At 42.8% G+C, this 22,804-nt stretch overlaps 1 pseudogene; it reads left to right on the forward strand.

Moving 5' to 3' along the window:
* Nucleotides 1-8,658: 8,658 nt before the first annotated feature.
* LOC120840203 overlaps nt 8,659-22,804 on the forward strand; it is a 37,396-nt pseudogene continuing 23,250 nt past the window's right edge.

Genomic DNA, 22,804 nt, shown 5'->3' on the forward strand with positions numbered 1-22,804 from the left:
TCGTTTCTATACTCCTTAGAAAGGTACGGAAACAAAATTCCAGTGCTCATTTTTTAGCCTAAATGTGTTGCATGTTGAAGCATAACCTCAAAAACACTAGTCTCTCGTTGAAACGCACAAGAAAACTAAATTTAAAGCTAATTAAACGATCTTTCAACGTGTACCTGGTAGATGCCTGTGAAGCTTAGTTGGGAGATAATCCAACAATGTTGGGAATCTTGATACGTAAGTCATGACGTAGCAAGAACCGTTACGTAGCCGTGCTCAACATCGGAGCAGTGCCGCTCTTTCGAAGTACAATCAACTCTTTAAAGCGGTCATCAAACGATTTTTTACTTTTTCCTTCTTAGCTTTCCTCCTCAGGCCAAAAACTCAGACCCCCCCCCCCCCCCCCCCCCCCAAAAGTGGCTTTCCCCACCCCGTTACCCCTAAGCTGACTGTGCTGTGGAAGCTACGTGCTCCTTGGGCCAGCCACAGGCTCGTCACCCCATGGGTACTTCGAAAGATTCGGTTGTAAGGCGTTGCTATTAGCATCACCTAAACGCTGACAACGCCACCAACGGCAAAGTTCATAACCAAGCCAGCCTTGCTACGTCACGGGTAAATTTTTTTTTTTCTGTTTTTGTTTGCGCCGGATATTCCGTGAGGCATCGCGCTCTCCGTTCGCTTCTCTTCGAGCGCTTGCTCGAGAGCACCGTTTGGAACGAAAAATATAGCCAGACGTTCAAAATACGAGCGTGCGATTATCACTTACGGTTATTGTCTTTTATGCCTGACTCATTTCCAAACAAAATTCGTGTATTTCAATTTTCGTTTCGGTACCCCTTTAATGTTTATTACAAAAAACGGTTTCTTTCTTACGTGTCAGTTTGAACGTCCAGATTGAGCCAAAGGTAGAACTTTTACAAGTTTGTGACTTGTTGCATCCCACAAGTATCAAAAATTGTCAACAGGGACGTGGTCGTGACACATATTAACTCTAGCGCAATTCTTTCTAAATTCTACAGTACCGAACCAAAGCTCTTTACGAATATTGCTTAGACGTGGTGAGAAATCCTCGTTAACAAAGATCCGAGTGCCCTTAAGTTGGTAGGTATTTTTGAGGATGCGACCTTTATCTAAAAAATCAATCACCTTAAGTATTACAGTTCTAGTTTTACCTTATACAAACGGTCCGAGGCAACACCAGCTTTCTATGCAATCGCAAGTCACAGACAAATTTGAAGACAGCAGATGGATATACTATCAAGTAGCAACGCAGGGCATTAATTTGTAGGTTCCGGCAGCCTGTTTGCAACCGAATTATTCCTGCGAGAATGATTTTCCAAATAGTCATTCTCATCTGTCAGTCGAGACTCGAGAGACGTCTGTCTCAAGAGCGGCACTTTTTTTTTTTCTTTCAAAGACTGCACTCGCCTGACAACATAAGATATCTAGGACAAACCAGACTCAATTTGAACCAGACGGGTATCGTAGCCGTCAGATCTAGCATCTAAGTCCTCTTGTCTATATTTTATAAAGGTAACATCCTCAGCTATTTGCGTCTGTCCAGCAATAATTTCCTTAAGAAGATCCTGCGTATAAGGGGCAGGGTTAGACTCAACCTCGGGACTACACAGTAGGATAGATAAACAAACCATACACTAAGGCAGCAAAGTAAGAAAACAAAATGCTAGCTAGTGGGCTTGATAGCAGCATATGACAGCAATCATAATACTTATAAGTATCATGGGAAGAAACATACTCTACCTGTAGGGTGAGGTAGGATAATTTCAGTGGCATGTTCATCCCCAGTCGCCGCCTAGCCCATAATAATTCGGTAAATGCTAATTTTGCACTTTACTAATCTCTTTTTGAAGGTTAGATAATTTTTAGTGCGAACTTTCGTTGTTTGTTCCTCGCATATAGCAACGCAACTTCACAAACAAAGTGTCATAGACGTCCTGCGAGCAACGGTTACCACGATAATTCATATTTTGGCCTCAAGTTTGTTTCTCAGCAATAACATTGTGCATTTCGTGTTCTTCTACTACGTTATTTCTATTCTTCGAGATATGTATCTGCATAAGCCACTTACATTGTATTTTTTGTTATAAACTATTGGTGTCCTTCCCTTATAGTCTATCAACAGTGTTTCGAAAAAATAAAGACGCCTTCGCTTTTTCTACACAGACGAAAGCGCCTAAAAATATTACTTCTGTGGTTACATCAAAATGATCCCACTCTGATTATTTATTACATGACTGAAACACCGCACGAAAAAGTAATATATTACATCGATTTCTTATAGAAAAATGTTTTCAATTATAATAATTCGATAACTGCAGATGCAGATGTCCCGCACACCGTCAGAGAGCTACACTCAGGGTTTCCGTCTGTGCATAGTATTTGCGTATACAGTCCTGGTATTTTCATATAAAACCAGTTGATTTGCAGAACCACAATAATATAGACAATTTTTTTTTGGGGGGTGGGGGGGGGTGAGGGGAATTAAGTTAACTTAATTGCAGTGAAGCGACACCCACCCCGCGAGCCTTAAAGTAGTGTAAACGGTAGTGTAAATGGTAGGGTAAACTGGCTTTAGCTTTAATTTTGTACCTAAAAAACTAATGAATATTTATGGTGAAATTTTATGTATTGAATGTTTGCATCGTTTAAATTAACTTTCTGTTGACTTTGTTGCTAAAGCATTTTTTTTATATTTTCAGTAAATGAGTGTCAAATCTTAGGCTGAGTTTCAGTTTAGTGTAACTTTTCACAGCAAGAAGAGATAGGAAGCCCATTTAATTTGGTCAATATCTTCCATATGTTATTTGCTTCAAACTGAAAAAAAAAGCTTGAACACGTAGCATGCAAAACAAATATTGTTCTTGTCATATGCTATAAGAGGGGAACTTTTGTTTTTGAAATCTTTGTAACATTATAATGCAGTGAATTCTTCAAACCCTTTGGTTCGAACTGTTTACAAGGTTTGTTTCTATATGCTGTAAACGTTTAGAGTGATTTGATAAGCAGTTTCTTTGTAAAGGTTTATCAAATATCAAAAAATTTAAAATTGACATTTTTGAGAAAAACGAAATTTTATGTCGCAACGTTTGTCAAAGGTTCAAAGTCTTGCTTTATTTTTATTCTCCGCAAAGCCTTTCTTCGTGTTCCTCTTTCTTCTGCGTCTTGCCTTACGTTTTCTAGAGTATGGCCTTCAAGGTACAAAAAACAAACACCATAGGGAGCGAACTTTGGCTCCATATTTAAGTTACTTGGAGCGCTCGTTCGCGCTTGCCGCTTCCCGGTTTTTTTTCGTCAGGCTGCATATAATATTTCGGCATTAAACTACAAAATCGATTTTCCGGTTGGTTTACCCCAACATTAATGTAAGGAAAACAAAATAGAAGTTTGCGGTTTTATCATGTGCGAATCGGAAAACAGCAGTCTATACCTACCCCTACAAAAATACGTATGGACGTCCTATGTCCGTACTGTTGCCGTTCTATTACCTCTTTGTCCATCCTATGGATTCCTGTAGACAGTTCTTAGACCGTCTATGTACCATTGGTTTGCCACAGAATGGACGCAAAAACGCTATAGAGATCTTCGCGAAAGAAAAAGTTTTTCATTCCTTCCTATTTCCGTTCTATGGTCCCGGTGAGTCTATGGTCATCCTATTGCCTCTCTATGGTGTGAGCTATATATTGGGGCATTAACAAAGTGATGCCGGGTAGACGTTTTCTTTAGGTGTAGCGAGGTGTCCGAGTTAAAGAGTTGTTAATTAAGTTCCGGATATCAATATGTTACATTGATGTCTAGAGGCATATCCAACCTCAGGGTATACTCGTTGTGGAGATGGAACTGTTTAGTATGTGCCGGAATAATGTTTTTACTTTCTCAGTCGGAGGTAGTATGTGGGTCGCTGCGGCCCCCGTAGATATTCGCAACTTTCACAACCCATAGTGGGCGCACTGGTGCCTATCAAAATTGCGGTCATCTGGATGATCGTCGTTACAAAGCGGTATACTAGGCTGGGTCTGCGCGCGACGCGTATGGGATTGTAGTTTTGCTATATACGCGCAGTATCAGAGACTTACTTTATGTTTGTTTTTTCACGTCAGGAAAGTGTAGGCAAGCCATTTTATTACGATGCCAATCATCCAGGAGCTAGGGAGTGCGATTCTCACACCGCGGTACCACCATCGCTTAAAGTGGCTTCTCTATGGACCCCGTAGGGACTCCGTGCAGACCCTGTATGGCTTCTCTGCAGACTCCATAAGGAGCCCGTGTAGACCCTGTATGGCTTCCCTGTGGACCCTGTATGGCTTTCCTGTGAACCCCTTACGTACTCCCTATAGACCTTGTATGGCTTCTTTGCAGACCACTAAGGACCCTACACTCTTTAACATGACTTTTACAGAGCACGTTTTTGCGTAAAAACAAATGGGGAAAAGCTCATTTTGTAGAATCCTTTATTGGAGATCAGTAGAAACTGACAAGAGCGTGATGTTTGCATACACTTTTAGCTTACAGAGTTTCGCGGCACAATTAATTTTTTTTTTACAGCCATGCCTCACCGGCGACTTCAGGTAGCGCGTCCCGACTTGGGTGCGTCCCAACTTCTGTGGCAATTCGCGGCGTGTCCGCCTGGGAGACGGGGTTGGCATCCCTGAAACCCCTCTTCTACCGTATCTGTTTCGGCGCCAAAGTGGCCGATTAAAGCCAAAGCAGAACAGTCACATGCTGTCGAATATCGATAGTCCCAAACCAACTTACGCAGTCGTGCAGTTATCCGAGTGGCCGCTGCGGGTGGAATGGTGGCGTTGGGATCGCAATTATTTGGTTTTCGAGTACAGATCGGGTGCCGCTTTTTCAGAGCAAGCTCTTTAGCAGTTTCCCAACTGACTTGCTCTAGAAACGTTGGTCGGTGCGGACCCCATAGCAGACCCCCTGCAGACTGAGTGGCTTCTCTGCGGACCCTGTAGCGACTCCCTGTAGAGCTTGTATGGCTTTTCTGCAGACCCCATGAGGACCCTGTGTAGACCTTGTATGGCTTCCCTGTAGACTCCCTAGGGACTCCTTGTAGACTTCGTATGGGTTTTCTACAGGCACCCTATAGACACCGTAAAGACCCTGTGTAGACACCCTATAGAGTCCCTATGTACTCTATATGGCGCCTTGCCATAGAGAGGGTATAGGATGACCACACATCATCCATAGAATAGGACGTCCATAGAACGTCCGTTGGCCAATATTCTATAGGGCAGCCATAGGACGACTTCACGGAGGCAACAGAGGTCGTGGTCCGCCTATAGATGCCTTTTGTCCTCCCTATGGACGCTGGTCTATAGAACGTCCTAGAAGTGTCCATACATATTTTTGTAAGGGTAGATTGCAGTCTTTTCGGTTTTAATAAAAAACACCGATAGACATCCGTCTGTTTAGAAAATACAAAAAGGGTTAAACCTTTTTCCACCTAGGATTGTTTTGTCAAAACGCTCAAAGTAGAATTACTAGATTTATTTAGCTTTTCTCACCGATAATCACCGTGCTTATTATTCGCACAAACCTGATAAATCACAGAAGTACACATATGTCTTAAGAAAAATAAACACCGAGAAACAACCGCGGATTGTTTTTAAGAACAAGCAACGGAAATTCTACGGCCAATTTATTATGTGTACTTCAAACACAAAATAATAAAACACATATGGATGGACAGACACGGACAGGACAGTTTTTTCAGTTAGCAACCGACGTTTATGATTTCTCCTCAATAAGGGAGATTCTTATCTCTCCTAGAAAACGAAGAAAACACCGTCGGCATAACAAAAAGAAGAAAAGCGCAGAACCAGCTTGTGCTCACCGCTTCAGCTTCTCTCTCAAAAACTCAACTTCTGCCTTGGTTAACCGAAGGGAGGGTGAGGTATAGTTCAAATAATCCCGGGAAATCCTAAAGGACCTATTAATTTATCGTTATAGTCTGCCCTCGTGTCTCCCGATGACTCGCGTAGCATGGAAGTCTGGCTCAGAATTTGAACAAGTGCGGTTGTGCTCCACAATGGGATGAAGAGAGTCGCTAGACGCACAGGTCACCTCGTGGAAGTGTTCACGGAGGCGAGTGTTGACGCACCTACCGGTGTGTCCGACGTACCTATCACCGCAGGTAGTAGGACTAAGATACACAACCTTCTCGTTGCAGGGGACAAATATGCTGGCATGCTGGATGGAGCGCACTTTGGGGGCACTGCTGTCATTGACCTTTTGGCATAGTTGTTTTAGGCGTGTCTTGCACCAGAAAACAACAGAAGTACCATACCGCGCTGCGATGGTCTGCAAGCGGTGAGAAGTGTTATGGACGTAGGGTATGGTAACTACCTGAATGGGAAGAAAACGACACTAAACACGCCAGGGGCAGACGCGTTCCAGGCACCGTAATAATTTAAAAGAAACGGAAATAAAGATTGTCGCGATTACGGCGAAAAAATGTATGTACGAAATTATTTGTACGGTGAAACTCTATAAATATTTTTCTAGTTTTAGTATTTTCTAACTTGATTATTCGCTCGCGGCCCGTGAAGAAGGGATATTATGACTTTTCCTTAAAAGTCCAAGCGTTTTCATCATTCTTGTTAGTAATTACTAAAAACCACAATATGCGTTTTTTTTCAAAATTAACATAACAGGTTTTATTGAGCATGCACGTGTTTAGCCTTTTCTTCACAACAAATTGAGCAGCTTGCAGTGTTGTTATATTTAATGCTGCTTAAAGCAAAACTTGCAAAAAAAAAAAGAGGAAAACATCTAAGATGGTACTGTGGGTTAAAAATCCGGAGCGCGTGTTGATCTGCTTCTTGCGCAGGGGTTGCGATGATGTAAGAACACCGAGCTCTTGTTGGTTGAATGAATAAAATAGGGGGTACACCTCGAGACATCTAGCATTGAGGTCTACCCACTATCCTTCCAATCAAAGCCAATCAGAAGTCGACGTCATTCTGAAGTCACCGCAGCCCCTGCCCAAGAAGCAGACGAACTTGCGCTCCGCATTGGAAAACAATGTTTGTAAAAATAAATTCGCAGTGTCAGTTTCACAGAGATGGTAATTTCAGTTATTAATGAGCGGTCCCCATACCGCTACAGTCTATTTAAAAAATAATACTTCGCCACTTTGGCACCACCACCATGAATGAGACACACCGTTAAAATCAGCACAGTTATCGCTGAACCGCGTTTTCCAGTTTAACGTTAAAGCTGGTTCGCTCACTTGGCCCTGCTTACGACCGTTCGACTTAAAATATTTAGCAACGAAAGAACGCACTAGTGCCATCTATCAATAAGAGATTTTTATTTTATTATTTTTTTTAAAACGCGCCTGTTTCGTTCCCTTGGGAGTGACCGCAGTCATGCAAAAGAGTTTAGTGCTACTGAAAACTAAATACAGAATACACTTTTTTAACCGCAAAACGCAATATAGCTTTTCGCTATCTGGATTATGGAACTAGAAATCTAACTGGAATTGTTTCTGGAAACCTGAAATCCAGATTGCAGACAAAGGAATCATTTTTGAAAGCCTGAAATCGAGATAGAATCCAATAAGATTTCCAGTTCCATAATCCAAATAGCGAAAATACATATTGGGTTTTTGGGTGCCATTACCGAATCTTTCCCTTTTTTTGTGCATCAGTCTTTCTTTCTTGACTTGAAATGTGTCCAAAAAGCTATAACCATGCATATCTCATAGTCAGTACGTGCTTTTTTTTCTCTCGCAAATACCGCGAAACCTTTACTCTAGTGAAATTCCAGTTCCAGGATGACCCCATAGCTGGAGCTACAGCGTGACAGTGAGTTCTCTCGTCGTAAGAGATCGCAAGAAGAATTTCTTTTGCAAACGCAAGTGTGTGAACAGGCGTTCAACCGCCACACGAAATTGTGGTTTGAATATGGCTCAGATTCAATACATAAAAGCTAGAATTCGGTTTTTGCTTTGTTGCAGCTCGGTTACAGCCAAAGGTACAGCCAAGGAGACGAAACCTGTTGAACACCTCTCGTATGTTTTAATATTGTCACAATTTTCCGTGCACCTCGCGGTTGGCCGTAGAAGTACTGGTGGAGAAGAGGGCCGGACACCTGCAGGGCCAAGATTGCTGCGTCTCATTCTATAGCTGCTACGATTTTCTTTGATTAGCCGGCTGCAGCGCGAGTTACACTAGAACGAAGGCAAGAAAATGTATGTTTGCAGCAAACTGACTACTGCTAAATCAGGAGCAGATTAAGAGTACAAAAAGAAAATCACCGAAGTCAAGAAGTTCAAGAGACTACTAACTGGCCTTTGAAATATAAAATTTCGAAAGTAACGCTACATCTCTTGAACGAAACAAACTAACCAAGCCCAGATGGTCACTATGCCCTCTTCGATGGTTTCTTTGGCGTAACAATGAACAATGACTGCTGGATTGAAAACTCAATCGCCTGCTCAACAACACATTTCAAAAATCGACAAAAACTAAAAAATAAATAAATAATACCTTTGACTTTTGAAGTTCGGAAATACGTATCCAACATGTGCGAATAAACCCTATTGGTCCTTTGTTGGGAAGAAAGTGACGGCTTGATTTCGAACAAGCGTTTTGTTCACTTGTAAAATTTCTACAAACAAATTTTACGTGCCCGAATATGCACTTGCTGTGGATATTCGCCTTTCAAATGTGCACCACCATAAAAGGAGATATTATTCGTGAGTGTTCGTCTATTGGAGACAAACCATTCCGATTTTATTGCCTTATTTGAAATTTGTGAAAAGGGAAAGTGCTTGTCGTTATCTACCGCGTTAGTCAATTGGAGAGTTGTCCGCTTAAAGGAACCCCATAAATCCGATATCTAGGATATCAAGCTGAGATTACTAACAAACATCTGCAAAAATTATACGAAAAACGTATAAACACAGTTAAAGGGTGTGTTTTTTTAAGCTTGACATATTTGTTTTAAAAAAAAGCCATGCAAGCTACACGAATCCGGTTTTTACATGTGAAGTATATGGACTGGGTGACATAGTAAAGGGAGCTAATCGTAACGTTCAGTCGGCTAATTAACTAAAATATGCTAATTAATGTCTTAATTATTGAAAATAAACAAATGGTTCTAACTCGAAACTTGCTTAGCGTCTTTAAAAGCCACTAGACCAGCGCGTGGGAAGCACTGCCGAGAGCTAGAGTTACCACTTATGTAGCAAGAGCGAGGCTATACTGGTGCGATAACGCGCCCGCGCGGTTTTTTCCGCCTCTTATCGTAGCCCCAGCCTTGTGCCTGTTGCACGAGTGTTCACTTTGCGCTCTACTGTGCGTCCCACGTGCTACGATCCTTTCTAAGAAATACTAATTTAATGGTTTTCGAAGAAGCGCAGCAAGTTTCTAATTGAACACATATTTCTATTTTCACTAATTAAATCTTACTTCAATACTTTACTTAGGATGACGATTAGACCCCCCCCCCCCCCCCTTCTATATTTTCTCCCCCTGGCCGTCTAACTAACCTGCACAAACCGGAATTTTTTACGGCTATTTTTTAAACAAATCTCCTAATCTTTAAAACAGACAGAAAAAAAAAAAGCGTCACCCTCTGTATATTTTTTTTCTTTTTTTTTGGGGGGGGGGGGGGGGGGGAAGGGCATACTTTTTCTTTAACGTGCGGTTAGCACCTCCTAAGTTCCATCCGCTGATCCGGTATTTCTTACTGATGTGTCCCTCACAAAATATAACAATGTATCATATTTGTTACTTAGCTTTTCGGGTTAGAGTTCTATGCCCTTTCCACTTTAAAGACGTAAAAGTTCTGACCGGCCCGTGGCATTCTTATTTTATTTTTAAGAGCCGGAATTATTCTTCGCTTGCACTCTAAATTGGTTTTTGACTTTAGCTGTAAGTGGACCTTAACTTTTGCTTGCTTTCTCGCGTTGTGTTCCCACTTTAGCCCTACGCGGTTGAATTTTCGTCAGTTCTTTGTACCGCTGTTTTCTTACGTCAGCTGTCGGAGGTTTGAGATAATTGTGGGAGCGTGGAAAGTTTCAAATAAAGATAAGTTATAAAAAAAATGTCCTTATGTATTGGGAACGATTTGTTTATCTCTAGTTGTACGAATAGGAATTATAGTCGGTGTTTCTTTTGATCGATATCAAGCCAGAAATAGATATTTAACGATTGCGTATTATTATCTTTTTTTAACTTTGGATACGAGGAGAACATATAACTTTATTGTACAGGTAGCGGGAAATTCACAACGCATCGTTAGCTATATTATTTTACGTAAATATATCCGCGCCTTATTGCTCATTCAATATTTTCGCTTTTATGTATTGTCCGCTGCTCCGTCACATTTGCTGCTTATACATGCCAGGCAGTTTTAAAAATAGCGTACACTAAAGCTTTACGTGCGTAAAGAATCGCGCCATCGTCAACGCGCATGCGCCGGATGCTAACTGCGCTTTGCGCTTTGCGCGCGCTATTTTAGCGTACGCTATTTCTCAGAAATTGCGTGCATACGCAAAGAGTATTTGCACTCGTTTGCGCTCCTCCAAGGAGGATTCATGATGAGATGTTGGCTAATGCCAAGCCGAGCGCAGTAAAAAAATGGCGGCTCCCAGGATTGCGGCTACGGCCGCTTTGGCGACGTAGTGAGCGCCACGTCGGCGGCATCGTCGCGACTACGATTTGAAATATAGGACGACATTACACTCCTACGGGAGGTGCACGTCAGAAGCGTTTTCGAAGGCCCAGCGAGGTGGGCAATGATCGCCGGCAACTTGCTGCTTGCGACGCGCGAACGTTTCTCTGCAAATGTCCGTACACGAGACCTCTCTTGCCGAGGTGACATGAGCGGACACGACCTGTCGACCGCTCCCGTCCCATTCTGATATTAATCAAAATCTAATATGTTTCTCTGAACTAGAAAACTTTTTTTTCTCAAGTTACAGCATTTCGTGTGTGAAATAAAAATCGCTACTGTATCTTGGTGGCGTTGCAAGCGCGCGATGATCGGGCTTTTACGTCCCAGAGGAGAAGCACTGGTTTGAAATACTCATGCGTAGCGTGCGCTAAAACAAGCGCAAAATTTAGGGCTGGCATGCGTTAACATTGTGTACGTTATTCTAGAACTCCCTATTAATGCACATCTGCAAAGTACAACCAAACATATTTGCACTGTATTTTGACTAAGGACACTTGAGCCAAAACAGAAAAAGTAATATCATTATTACGTTCAATATTAGATCGACGTTTACACTGCAAAATGCATATATTTGTCATTGGAAAATTTTTTTTGTTATCTTTATAATGTAACTGTTTTCATTCATATAGGTGCGGTGCATATACAGCACTCATCGTGGTATGATAAATATTGAGTTTAATTATATTTTACTGAATAAAAAAACCGAAAAAGTTCACAAATGAAGTAAAAAGGTAGCACTACCAAAGAAACGAACATAATCATTAAAACCCTTACAAGAAAAACAAAATGTAGAGCACGTGGAAAAGCGAACAAACATTGTCTCGGTGAAAGGGCCTTGGATAACATCAGAGGCGTCAGCCACCTCTGAAGTAACAGACAGACGTAGTAATAGTAACCTCGTAAAACAATCAGTGCGGCTTCGTCGCTTTAAGACTGGGCTACATGCAACTTTTTGCGACATTAGACTTGCGCGCTATTTAAAAAAGGTCGGGAACCTCTTTTAAGACACAACTTTGTTTTTCGCCGGAACTGACGCCATTTCCTCGTACACCAGAATCAGATTACGTTTTAATCAAGGTTCAAACCCAACTCACAACTGGCCCACAACTGGTCCACAAATTTATCTGTATTTATTTGGAGAGCCCTATTTTAACGAATAATGAGACGTAAATAAAATTAAAGCTATATGAACTTGTGCCTGTCACTGAATAAAATGAACCGTGCACCCTGCGACGGCGACGGAAGGGTGACTGCCTCGAAGCTGCGCGTTTTGACTACTTCTATGCATTTAAGAAGGTTCTGCACAAGAACACACGATGAAAGTCCAGAATGAACTGAAACTTTCCAGAACGGCAATGATTGCTAGAGAAAGATACTGGGCTAAGAGGGATTTGAATCCTGTTCCTCTGTGCGGAAGCAGCGTGCGTTGTCAAGTCTGCCACGCACTCGGCAATACGCTTAGTCGAGAAATGATTTTGACACGAGGTATTTTTATATAAATGAAACAGGTAAATAATCAAACAATAATCAGCCTAAAATATAACTCATTGAACCCCACGCACGAAATTATAATTCATTTGCAGCCTCGCGCATCAATAATTCAAATACGTCAGATATATACTCTTGAATAACTGGAGATACGGTAACGCCAAGCTTAACTATCCAAACAGCCACATAGTGCCTACACACGTGCAACCGGATCTACGACTTAATACAGCAAAATCGCTTGCCTCAACAACATCTGTCGTTCATGGCAGTAAATTTTCCGATGGCATTTCGGCAAATGCCGTTCGCGCAACCTGTAATTGAACCCACAAGCGTAATTCTAAGCACTGCTCACAGGATGCGCTGAATTTCCGATTCTTTGCTGCCTTTGTTGTGAAATGTATTTGAAATACCCATGAGGCTGGGGTGATACTTATGCGGCAGAAATGAATTAGATGGCAATTAAATAATCATAGGCAAAGGAAAAACAAACAAGAGCCTGACGTGTTTGCTGCCATTTGCCACAAAAGCAAGTCGCAGAAAAGCGAATCAAATGTTGTGAACGTTTAAACAGCGAATGGTCAGTCTGCCACTGAGGTGTCGCGGTTCAAATGTGGTGATTACATAACCACACGCCGGCCCGTCGTGCACATAAATAGTGTTTCAGCTTGTTGCAGGAAAAAGAAACATAAGTGCCAAATCTGAGCAAAAAACATGCTTTTTGTGGGCGAATTTCGAAAAGTTTAGCCGCTGTAGAAAATCATTTATCGATGTTAGATCCTTATTTAAAACTCCTTTTTGTTCTCGTTCCGCCCATTGAAAACCACAATGAAAAATTCGAAACGAAGTTGAATCATAAAGGGCACATTCTTGTGCAATTTGAAATTAAATCGCCCACCTACATGCGACAGATGTACTTGTGCGATTTCATTTCAAATCACCCAAGTACATCTCTATAGAAGTATTTAGTTAACTTCAAATCGTTCAAGTAGAAGCGATAGATGCACACGACAAGGCATACTCTATTCGTGTGAAAAAAAGTAAAATTAAAGTTTCGCAAAAGAAGAATGCTCTAGATGTAGAGGATTTTTTTTTTTAAAGATATACAGATTTATGTAAAAGAAGCCGTGAAATCAATATTTACGCGGTTTGTACATGTGAGTTATACGGCCGGGGGTACATAAAGCAGGGGGCTAATCGTAGCGATCAGTGTGACAACTATGTATATTTGTTAATTAACTTTTTAATTAGTGAATGTAGACTTATGTGTCCAAATAGAAACCATGCTGCACATCATCTAAAACTTTTAAATCGACGCTTGTTTAAGACAACATAAGACAGTAAAACCATTTTAGGGCGTTCTGAAGAAAAAAAAAAACGCTCAATAGACCGATCTCACCAAGCGTTCGGCGCATGCGTGACGCGGCCATAACTTTAGTACACAGGAGGCAAACGGCAGTGCACGAAAGGGCTCGTGCTGCCTCGTGGTCCCCACGTGCTCCATCGAGGTTGTCACACGTGCAGAAAGACTAAAGTACCCTCAATGGCATTGCGGCAGTGGTAGCGTAGTTAAACCACCTGGTGAGATCAGTCCATTTGGACGCGTTTTGAGGCTTCGGTTTCTTATCGGAGCGCACCTTTGCGCCCGCGGTCCTGCTCCCCGGCGGCCGCGGCGCGATGACACCCCCTCACCGCCTTCATAGGAGGGAGGTAAGTAGGGCACACGTGTGTTGTGCATCTCAGCCACTGGGGAGCAGGACCGCACGCTCAGAAATGCGCTCCGAAAAGAAACCGAGACCCAAAAACACGTCCAAACAGGTTTTTTTATTTTTTATTTTTTTTTTTTCAGAACGTTGTAAAATGCTGTTCCTGCGTTATATCCTTCTAAAAATAGTTGATTTAGTTGTTTTCGATTACGCTTAGCAAGTTTCTATTAGGAACTATATGTCAATTTTCACTAAATAAAAAGTGAATTAACAAATGTTACTTAATTAACCTACTGACTGTAACATTAGCCCCCTATACCATGCCCCCTTGGACGTATAACTCACCTGGACGAACCACATAAGTGCAGCTTTCACAGGTTTTTCAAAAAACAAATCTGTAAAGCGCAAAAAAAAAAACAACAACACCCTGCATTGTAAATGTTGCGAAAAGTATCTATACTTCTTGTTATACTGAACAAGCTTATGCTCGGTTTTTAGCTTTCACTGTTTACTGTTGACAAGAAGCAACCTAACAAACTGCCGCCTATTGAGTAAAGTACACCTCGATAAAAATAAATTAACTAAATATCAAAGCATCATTAGATTTAATGCCCCTCGCGACCAGAAGGCGAATCGCACGTTTTTCGTTATTTCATAAAATCTACCATAGTTCATCATTTTTCCGTCAAACGCACATTATGTCCGCTACTCGCATTTTTCCCCGCTTTGATCATCCTAACAAAGTAAATTCAGTATTTGCGCGTACTAACTTATACAAATACTCCCCGCTGAACCTCGCAATAATTACCAAGTAACATTGCAGGCATACAGGATTACCAAACTTTTTTAGGCTTCTTGATTTCTTTTGTCTCAGAAAAAGCCTCAGTCATTATCACTCCGTATGCTTTGCTTCGTCATGACAACTTTGAATTGTTTCTTCGTGGCTTTTATCTTTTTTTTTTTCGTTGCTCGCAGTGTGTTACGGCTATCTGTTCATTGTTTTTATTGCTTCTAATATTGGTGTTAAAAATTCCCCCCTATGTAATGCCCGAAAGGGCCCTTAGGGTAAATAAATAAAATAAATACCGCTCTTTGTTACTCGTTCAAAAAGTACCTGACTAGGCCACTCGATATTAAAGGTTAAAAAGAAAAGCATTGTTTTAACTTATAAGTAAAGCGTTGTTTTCTAGTTATATGATTGCGTTGTTCCTATCAGGCAGTGGCTGTTTTTCGAACTTTTGCATCGTAAAAGTTTCCAGGATTTCTTAAACTCATTCATACCGAAGCCCTGTTCGACCAATAGAGACAATTAACCGAAAGATTGGCTTGGTGGTTACTGCTAGTGAGATTAGAGATGTCTATTTTGCCTTCACATAAAACAATACTATAATTCGCTAAACTTTATATGCACATACATAGATGTAAATTTCTGAAGTCACTTCGTGAGCTGGTGCCTGGTGGCCCAACCAATGATCCTGTGTTTTATCAGTGAGAGAGACGCCAAGTGGGGTGTAATTATTCATAGCGATGTCCGCCGTACCCTTTGAGATTTATGGTTTTGTTTTGTTCAGAAGTGGGAATGGTTCTTTCCTGATAAAACCAAAGGTGGTTACTGCTAGTACTGCAATGCTTTTCTTTTAGTCCTTAATCATTTTGTAAGCTTAGATATATTTTTTTTCGTTCGGGATGCAGAGTTGCAGGAAAGGACATTAGACAAAAATGTGTGACCTGGATATAATAGGCAATGGGTACAGGAAAGTGTGCAGAACGATAGAGGAAGGACGGATTTTGAACCTTTCCTCCCCTAATGAACCCGCCCCTTGTCCGTGGCATTTATGTGGTTCATTCCTCTTCAGTTGTGTGCTATAGGGTGTGTGGCAATAAGCTTTTGCACTACCCTCCACTCGGTACACTGATCATTTTGAAGCGATCTGGTTGAGCAAATGTTAGTAACCTTCGAATTAAAGTACAAAATGCTATTACTATACCGGAGTGAAGCTTAAGTAAAAAAAGAACCACAAAGCGTGAAGAAACTAGAAGTCACCCAATTAAAGGAACGTTGCTAAACTCGAAATTTGGGCTAGTTGGTATGACATATTTGAGAATAAAAACAAACGCAAAGGACGAGGGACCAGACGAAGAAAGACACAGTGCTCACTTACCAATAAATTTTATTGACCCAAACAGCGTTATATATTTCAGAGCAGTCAATAATAAAATAAAAAAAAGAAAGAGAGGATCAGCTTATGAAAACACAAACTTAAAAAACGCCCCCAAAAATGCCTTAAAAGTGTAGAAGCGCACAACACACACAAGTCATGGTAGAAGGAAAGCAATATCTTTTCTTGAGAGAGCAATTGGAGGACGCCTAATCTTGCTAATTCTAAGGCTTCAAGAATTTCACGTTTCAGCTGGTCACGGTGACGTTCCATAGCCTCCCATCTTTTAAACTCGGGCACGGAAAGAGTCACGGCAATGAAGACCAAGGTTACCAGATATCACCATGGACACATTGTAAGCGTGTTGTCTTAGCCTGTCTAAGAACAACGGCCTGCTTAGCCCGTATCGCGATTGCCGTATGACAAAGGGAGTGAATGAACCACCTTTCAACACAAGTGACGAAATGATCATGATGCTTAGTCTTGCAAGTCTAAGCGTCTTAAACAGTGATTTTGACGGCTCTGCACAACCTTTACAGTCTCTCAGGAGCGGAGAACAAGAAGTCCGCTTCACATCCGCATGCTATTCTTTTGAGATCATTGGCCAAACCGTGAATATGCGGAATGACAACACACTTTATTTTTTTCCAGTGCTTTTTTCCTAGTATCTTCGCACGTCATGGGCATAATCTTTATCTATTTGAGCAGAGACTCGGACACCGCTATCAACAAGTGTAACGGCAAATCAGTGACGGTGAGGCGTTGCGTTTGTTTATTGAAGCTGGGTTAAATGTTTTTGAAGCAAGACCTCCGCAGAGCATGAGTATAAAAGGTCCTTGCAATCGCCCGCTTTACGATTTTTGAGTGTGCGGACTCAAAGGTAAACAGAAGCTATCCGGCGCGTGGTTCGTAAGCCCTACATATGTGGTTTAAACACATAATGACATTAAATAAATAAAAATAAAATAATATACATATATACATATATATATATACACACATATACAGGGTGTTTTTTTTTAAGCTTAACAGTATTTTTAAAAAGAAACCATGAAAGCTAGTTTAATGCAGTCTGCGCAGGTGAGTTATACGACCAGGGGGACATAGTATAGGGGGCTAATCGTAACGATCGGTCGGCTACTTTGTTAAAATTTGTTAATTAACTTTTTAATTAGTGAAAATAGAGATATAGTTCCAATTATAAACTTGCTCAGTGTCCCCGAAAACCAATAAATCAGTAATTTTCAGAAAGACTTTGAACGCGTGAGAAGCGTAGTTGTGCACTAAAGTTACCGCTCGTGCAGTAGGTACAAGGCTGGGGCTAGATAAGAGACGGAAAAATTGCGCGGGCGCCTTATCGCAACCACTAGCTTTGTACGTGCTCCACGAGTGCTAACTTTTATGCACTACTACGCTTCTCACGCGCTCAAAGTTTTTCTGAAAATGACTGATTAAGGGGTTTTCGATGACGCCCAGCAAGTTTCTAGTTGAAACCATATGTCTATTTCATTAATTAAAAAGTTCATTAACGAATTTTGTCCAATTAGCCGACTGATCGTTACGATTAGCCTCCTATAATATGTCCCCGTGGCCTTATAACTCACCTGCGCAGACCGCATTAATCTAGCTTTCATGGTTTTTGAACAAAACTTCTGTTAAGCTCTAAAAAAATAAAACACCCTGTATATATATATATATATATATATATATATATATATATATATATATATATAATGCAACCAGCTTCAGGCAGTTCATGAGTTGGAACGAGTGCCGAAAGTGAGTTGCCAAAACTTCCGTCATTGAAGCATTAAAAGTCAAGGCACTAGTCATGAACGGGACCAAAATATTGTGTATAGGGTGGTTCAAGGGACGAGGCTCGATCTAAAATGGACCGTAAAAATCGACGCCTGCACGTAGCACCCCGCGGGGGGCACCTGTGAAAGCAGGTGTTTGGAGAGTGGCGTCTCCACGGACCCCGAGCTCCGCAGGGGGCGCCTGCGCCTTAGGTGCTAGGTGCTTGGTGAGTAGCGACACCACTGACCCCAGCCACATTGGCTACATTACAGACCCCGAGTAAAAAGTGGGTAAGACCCACCCACGTCTGGCTGTGCGTGGCGAGCCCGTGTCCAGGGAAAAGGGCATCCTGGTGGTTGAGCCGAGCCCGGGGTAGGTTTGGACCCTTCGGGGCCCCCCGGGCGAGGCAACACACCACTTTGGCCCCTGGTTCCTGTAGACGGGTGTCCTGGTAAGGCCCGGCCAGGATGATCCAGTCAGTCGCCTTTTCTCCTACTATCCCCTCTCTTCTTTTACTTATAAATCTCTCTCTTTTCTTCACCCCAGCTTCCTTACACCCATTTCATCTCCTTTGGCGGCAAGGGCCAACCTTGTGTGGTAATGAATTATCTAAATTCTAACCACGCTTGGGTATAGCACCCGGGCAAGTGCTAATGGCTCAACGGTACCAGCAAAGCCCTGTTTGTTATGGGCTGTTGACCATTCCCTTTGTTGGACTCGGTGGTGGGTGGCACACCATGGGTGCTGAATTTTTTTCCCATTCATATGGGTTCCAAAGCAAAATCTTTTCTAGATCGGCCCTTGAAAAGGGGTCGGACCGAAGAAACATAAAAAAAAGCAAGCCCTACAATGCCAGTTATTACCTTTCCCAAGTTTCTGGTAATGCACTCTGAGAACGACAACCAACCACTCTCAAAGCTTTCGCCTTTTTTAGTTGCAAAGACCCTAGAGAACGTGATAGGAAAGGACTTCAAAGCCAAAAAACTTCCCTCTGGCGAACTCCTTGTAGAAGTCACTACTGCGAAGCAGAGTACGGCACTTCTGACTCTCAACGAAGTAAGAGAATACAAAGTATCTGTGACCCCACACCGTTCACTCAACAGCACGCAGGGCGTCATCTCCGAAGATGACCTTCTCGAAATTCCCACCGACGAGATCGTTGAGGGACTTTCAGGTCAGGGTGTCGTTTCTGTGCGACGTATTACTCTCCGGCGTGATGGTGAAGAGCGACCCACAAAACATTTAGTATTAACTTTCGACTCGACTACGCTTCCTCAAACAGTAAAGGCCGGGTATTTAAACTGTAGGGTTCGGCCCTACATCCCAAATCCAAGGCGTTGCTTCCGTTGCCAACGCTTTGGACACGGAACAGCTTCTTGCAGGGGAAAGGCTACCTGTGCCAAGTGTGCAAGCACTGACCACCCCACCGATAACTGTGGTAACAACACTACTATTTGTGTCAACTGTCAGGGACCTCACCCGGCATACTCTCGCAGCTGTCCTGTCTGGAAAAGAGAGAAGGAAATTCTTTCCCTGAAAGTCAAAGACAATATTTCCTACACAGAAGCAAGAAAACGACACTCATTTTTATCTCGAGGTTCATTCGCCGAGGCCGCGCGCAGGGGACCTGCGCGGTCAACGGTGTCAGCAGGAACACAGACGTCGACGGACGACCTGTTTGTCCTCCCCAAGTCCCCCTCAACCTCACCTGGAGTGCCTGGAGTGGTACAAGCCACTCCCCTCACTAACCAAAGGGAGGATCCTGTTCCGCCAGGGTCCACCCAAGCGCAGAGGTGTGGACCCCCTGCGCCCACTAAAACCCAGCTGCCTCGGGGTCGGGGAATCCCCCCTCGCACCTCCGAAGGCGCCCGGAAACTCGGTGAGCCGTCGGGGTCGCAGGTCCGTAAGGATCAACCTACGGCAACCCCCGGTGAACCAATGGACGAGAGTGGGTCAAAGTCCGACGAGGACAGACTCCACTCAAGTTCAGAGTCCCTACTTTCGGCCTCCGGTGGTACCACCGGCAGGCCGAAAGATACGGCTAAAAAGAAAAATGTTCCCCGCGTCAAAATAGATTTTAAGGTCTAGTGAAACATATACTCTTATATATATATACATTTTTTTCCTGTTTGTGAGATGGCAGAAACAGTTCTCCAGTGGAACTGCAGAGGCTTACTCCGGAACTATGACGACGTTTACTCTCTACTAGATCTTCATCACCCACTAGCGTTTTGCCTTCAGGAGACTCATTTGAACAATAATCATACTAACATCCTAACGCGCTTCCAGGTTTTTCGTAGGGACCGTCTCCATTCATCCCACACCTCTGGCGGTGTAGCTATAATTGTTGGAAGGTCTACCCCTTGTGTCGAGGTACCGCTCAACACCACATTAGAGGCTGTGGCAGTTCGCATCTTATCTGATCGACTGATAACTGTCTGTTCTGTGTATATTCCTCCAAGCTACACCTTATCTCGCAGAGAGCTAGAATCTCTTTATGACGAACTCCCCCAACCAGCTCTAATCTTAGGAGATTTCAATGCTCATAACCCTATGTGGGGCAGTGGACGACGTGATACACGTGGCTCGATGATTGAGTATTTTCTTTCTTCTACTGCTTTAGGCCTGTTAAACAAACTAGAGCCTACATATTTCAGCGCTCCAACTCGTTCGTTCACATCCATTGATCTGTCACTAAGTGACCCAACATTATTCCCCTTTTTTTCATGGGCTGTTGATCCCAACCCATATGGAAGCGACCATTTTCCCATAATTTTAAACCGCATCAATCCACCCGCTAAACTATCCACACGAACACCCCGTTGGAAGTTCGAAGAGGCAAACTGGGGTACTTTTAGTGAGGCCACTCAGCTTGCTTGCACATCATTTGACAATCTGTCTGTCAATCAAATCACCAGTCTGCTTAGTAGTCACATTCTTCATGCTGCAATGATAGCTATCCCCATGACTTCGTCTCACCTACCCCGTCGTCCTAAACGATGGTGGAATGCCGACTGTGAAAAATCGAAAAGAAAGCAAAACAGAGCCTGGGGGATTTTCAGACGTTACCCAACGCAAACTAACCTAATCAAATTTAAACAAATGAAGGCTCGTGCGAGATACATACGCCGCCAGTCTAAACGTAAAAGTTTCCAAGGATATGCATCCTCAATTAACAGCACTGCCACTAGCAAAGAAGTGTGGGACAAAATTCATAAAGTCAATGGGAACTACCGTACTTTTTCAGTACCGCTTCTTTCTGCAAATGGACTTTGCCCCGAGAGCCTTGAACAGCAGGCAGATCTTCTTGGGGAACACTTTCAACGTGTTTCTAGTTCCGAGCACTCTTCAGCTGCTTTTCTGAAACACAAGACTCGGGCAGAGCGGCAGTCTGTTCGAACATCCGGTGGTGCTCGAGAAGCTTACAACTCTCACCTTACGCTGAGTGAGCTGGAACGGGTGCTGCATGAAGTCAAACCTACGGCTGCCGGACCAGATGGAATTCATTATTACATGCTTACACATCTCCACCCCTCTACACTCGACATAGTCCTGTATTTGTTTAATCGTATTTGGCACGAGAGCACATTTCCATCCTCATGGAGAGTGGCCACTGTTATCTTTTTGCTAAAGCCTGGAAAAGATGCATCATGCTCGACCAGTTATCGCCCAATAGCGCTAACAAGCTGTCTTAGTAAGACTCTGGAGAGAATCCTTAACAAACGACTCATGTATTTTTTGGAAAAAGAAAATATCCTTGACAAATACAAGTGTGGGTTTCGTTCGTCACGGTCTACAATGGATCATTTAGTTCATCTGGAGACTACTATTCGTGAGGCTTTTGTAAATAAGCAGTACTGCCTGTCTGTTTTCTTCGACTTGGAAAAGGCGTACGACACGGCATGGCGTCATGGCCTCCTGCAAGACCTGTATAGTTTTGGCATTCGTGGTAGAATGCTAGCATTCGTCAAGAGCTATCTGGGGATGCGTACCTTCCGTGTTAAATTGGGCACTACTTACTCTAGAGAGTTCTCCCAGGAAAATGGCGTTCCTCAGGGAGGCGTTTTGAGTGTGACCCTTTTTATAGTTAAAATGAACTCAATTGCTCGGGCCATTCCACCATCTGTACAGTATTCACTCTATGTTGACGACCTTCAGATATCCGTCTCATCCTGCAACCTTGCTTTGTGCGAACGTAGGGTCCAACTAGCAATTAACAATTTGCTCAAGTGGGCAGACCAGAACGGCTTCAGCTTTTCACCTGAAAAAACAGTGTCTGTTTGTTTTTCTCGCCTACGGGGAACTTCAGTGAAGCCCTCGTTGACCATGCGATCCGCTTCAATTCCAACAAAACCTGAACATAAATTCCTAGGGCTTATTTTTGACAGTAAATTGACTTTTCTTTCGCATATCAGATATCTCAAAGTAAAATGCCAAAAAGCACTAAGGATCCTTAAGGTGCTTTCCCACACCTCCTGGGGCTCTGATCGCCTCTGCCTCCTCCGAATTTACAGATCGGTGATTCGCTCGCGCCTTGATTATGGTAGTAGTGTGTATGGATCGGCAAGGCCTTCAGCCCTACGAATGCTTGACCCTATTCATCACCAGGGACTGCGGCTGTCTACAGGTGCATTTCGCACGTCGCCTATCCCCAGCCTTTACGCAGAGTCAAATGAATGGTCTCTGGAGAAGCGAAGGTTTGCTTTAGGGTTTATGTATTCGCTTAGAATTCGTTCGGTTCCCTTGCACCCTTCCCGAGAAGCTGTTGAAGAAATGAGATATAAACATACTTTTGACAACAAGCCCACTGTAATACCACCTTTTAGTATGAGAAATGCATCCAAAGCAGATTCAATTGGACTGAGTAGTACAATGCCCGTCACTCCTGTTCCCCAAACTATAGCTCCGTGGGACCACTGCCTCATTTCCTGTGACCTTTCACTAACAAAAATT

The sequence above is a fragment of the Ixodes scapularis genome, unplaced genomic scaffold (assembly GCF_016920785.2).
Source record: "Ixodes scapularis isolate PalLabHiFi unplaced genomic scaffold, ASM1692078v2 PGA_scaffold1__304_contigs__length_218370807, whole genome shotgun sequence".
In the NCBI taxonomy this organism is placed as follows: domain Eukaryota; kingdom Metazoa; phylum Arthropoda; class Arachnida; order Ixodida; family Ixodidae; genus Ixodes; species Ixodes scapularis.